Raw genomic sequence first — 3,689 nt, forward strand, 5'->3', positions numbered from 1 at the left:
CAGAGCCAGTCTTACGCTCATTTTTCTGAATAAAGGAACTCAACTGCCTAGAAGAAACAGGTGTCGCCCGCTGGAGAGAAAGCACGAGCAGTTTAACAAAGTGGCCCAGGGGATGAAATGGACAGGCAAAGGCATTCTTTTCATCCCAAATGACTTCAGAACTCTCTGCAGAGTCACCTAGTAGCACGGATGGGATAGCACAGGGAGCATTGCTGTGGTCCAGGAGTAGACAAGATTCGACTCCCTCCCTGGAAGACCATGGGGAGCCCAGAGCTGAGCAAGAGATCACACTGGGGACCCCACTGGGGTCTCTTGCTGTCTCCCTCACCTCCCGACGCCTCACACCTGCAGAAGGTGGGCAGCACCCCGGCTCCAAGGGCTGAGGACAGAGGGTGCAGCTGCATTTTCTTACTGTGAAATGGTCCCTCAATTATGATCTCTCCAAAGGGGAGGGTTTGATGCCAGGGACTTTGTCCAGAGCCAGACCTAGAAGACCCACCATCGTCTAGGGAGCGAGCCATGCCAGCGCAGGCAAGGCTAATCAGTGAAACGCATTTTATCCAGCACTTTCCTGCAGAGGAGATGAGGGTCGGCTCTGTGACACAAACATCAGGACCTAGGGCTTTGCATATCTAGTTTATCTGACAGTGTAGTTCCAAAAAAGGTGTCAACACCCACTGTGGAATACAAGCTCCTATAACCAAAACCATGCCCTTGTGGCCAACAGGAAACTGAAAGGTGTTTTTAAGCAGAACCCAGTTTATAATGGTTACACATTTTTGCCCTTCGTTGCTCCTCTATGCATTCAATTTTTATTAAGAAAAAATTAAACATCAAAACACATGGAGAGTAACACCCATATTTCTATTTGCCCCACCCCCCCAACATAAGCAAATAGTATTCTATCATGTGCTTCATATCATTTCCTTTTTTTTTTTTTTTTTTTTTTACAGATGGGGTCTCACTTTGTTGCTGAGGCTGGTCTCGAACTTCTGAGCTCAAGCAATCCTCCCGCCTTAGCCTCCCAAAGTGCCGGGATTACAGGCCAATATCATTTTTAAAGAAATGGCATACAACAGAGCTGAAGTTCCCTGTGTTCCTATCCCCAAGCCACAGGTATCCCCATGACACCAGTGTATGGTTTCCATGATTTTATGTATTTACTGCATACATATGAATTCTTAGATGAGCTTGTTAAAAAAAATCATACAAATTGATTCATACCATACACAGAAAAGGTTTGGCAATTGTTTGATCGACCATCATAATTTTTAGATCTATTTGTGTTAAAACATGTAATTCTAATCCAACTTAACTTTTATCGAGTGTAGGTATGATATATAAGATGTATATGATATTCTACATCTTATTCCTTACTGGTGGGGTCTTTCACTATTACAGGTATTGCTGCAGTAAACAACCTCATACATGTCTCCTTGTGACACTGCATGAGAGTTTTTTTGTTTTGTTTTGTTTTTTGAGACGGAGTCTCGCTCTGTCGCCCAGGCTGGAGTGCAGTGGCCAGATCTCAGCTCACTGCAAGCTCCGCCTCCCGGGTTCACGCCATTCTCCTGCCTCAGCCTCCCGAGTAGCTGGGACTGCAGGCGCCCACCACTTTGCCCGCCTAGTTTTTTGTTTTTTAGTAGAGATGGGGTTTCACCGTGTTGGCCAGATGGTCTCAATCTCCTGACCTCGTGATCCGCCCGTCTCAGCCTCCCAAAGTGCTGGGATTACAGGCTTGAGCCACCGCGCCTGGCCCCGAGAGTTTCTTTAGGGTATATTTATATAAAGTAGAATTACTAGGGACAAGGGTTACGCACGTTTTTAATTGCACTAGTATCAGCCAATAGCTCTCCAAAACAGACCCATCATCAGTGTAGTCCCCACAGGCAGCCTGTGCATTTCCATTTGCCCATATGGCTCACCCATCAACACTGTGAAACTCAGGCCTTTCAACGACTGTCTCCATGGCGGCATTCAGTGCTAATCACTTTGCTGAATTAAACATTCATTTGAATTTCCCTGATCACTTCGGAGCATCCTTTCCTGTGAGTGGACATTTCAAGATCCCTCTTTTATAAAGCCCTGTTCTTATTCTTTGCCCGGTTTTTTTCCATTAGGTTATCTTTTTTGTGTGTGTAGAAATGGGGTCTCATTAGAGTTTTTTTCTATTAGGTTATCTTTTTCTTTTTTTGTAGAAATGGGGTCTCATTAGGCTGCCCAAGCTTGTCTCAAACTCCTAAGCTCAATCCTCCTGCCTTAGCCTCCCCAAGTGCTAAGATGACAGGTATAAGCCATAGCACCTGGCCCATTTTCTTAATGATCTATAATAAGATCTTGATATATTTTGCTTGCCAATTACTTGTTATATATGTTGCAGATGTCTGCTCCAAATCTGTCCACTGCACACTGCATTTCAAAATGTAAACTGAGAAGTCTTATGACTGCCAGACTCCTGAAATAGATGGTATGGTCTTAAAGTGGGAATAGTTCACACAGCTGCAAGACCTACAGATATCAACAAAACCACACAACAGTCGATGTCACTTTCATAGTTAGGGACCACTTTATGTTTTTCAAGGCTTTATCTTTTTTTTTCTTTTTTGTGGGGACAGAGTCTCACTCTGCCTCCCAGGCTGGAGTGCAGTGGTGTGATCTCAGCCCACTGCAACCTCCGTCTCCAAGTTCAAGTGATTCTCCTGCCTCGGCCTGCTGAGTAGCTGGGATTACAAGCGTGCACCCCCACGCCTGGCTTATTTTTGTAGTTTTAGTAGAGACAGGGTTTCACCATCTTGGCCAGGCTGATCTCAAACTCCTGGCCTCAAGTGATCCGCCTACCTTGGCTCCCCAAATTTCTGAGATTACAGACGTAAGCGACCCCACCCAGCCAAGGCATCCTTCAATCATTTAATTTCAACCTCATAAAAACCTGAGGCGGCCGGGCGTGGTGGCTCACACCTGTAATCCCAGCACTTTAGGAAGCCAAGACGGGTGGATCACGAGGTCAGGAAATTGAGACCATCCTGGCTAACATGGTGAAACCCTGTCTCTACTAAAAATACAGAAAAAAAAAAAAATTAGCCGGGCGTGGTGGCAGGCACCTGTAGTCCCAGCTACTCAGGAGGCTGAGGCAGGAGAATGGCGTGAACCTGGGAGATGGAGCTTGCATTGAGCCGAGATCGCGCCACTGCACTCCAGCCTGGGCGACAGAGCGAGACTCCATCTCAAAAAAAATAAAAATAAAAAAAACCTGAGGCACGTGGGGACCCATCTTGTCACCCTGAGGTGAGGGGTTTGGCTCAGTGGTTGGTCATCAAGACCCCTTCAGTGCTCCAAGTCTGACCCGTTATCCCGGTTTTGCAGCTTTCCAGAACAACTCAGAGTAGAGAAGCAGACAAACCTGTCTACAGTCACAGTCCTGCGTAAGGGTGGGGGAGGATCCAAAATCCCAGTCACCAGGTCCCGTGAACAGCGTCTGTCTCCCCCAAGAAAAGTCTACATAACGGGGTTGCTGAAGTCGGCCCCAGGAGACCTGGGGAAGAGATGGCAAGGTGTGGCTCCCTGGCAAGCACAGCGCTGCCAACCCACCCGGGACATGGCAAGACGAGAGCCACCCCTCTCCATCCACACGGGATGCGCCCATCTTGGTGTTTCCGCCCCATAAGAAAAGGGTCGTGTGAAGACAGGGA

The sequence above is a fragment of the Macaca thibetana genome, chromosome 9 (genome assembly GCF_024542745.1).
Source record: "Macaca thibetana thibetana isolate TM-01 chromosome 9, ASM2454274v1, whole genome shotgun sequence".
In the NCBI taxonomy this organism is placed as follows: Eukaryota; Metazoa; Chordata; class Mammalia; order Primates; family Cercopithecidae; genus Macaca; species Macaca thibetana.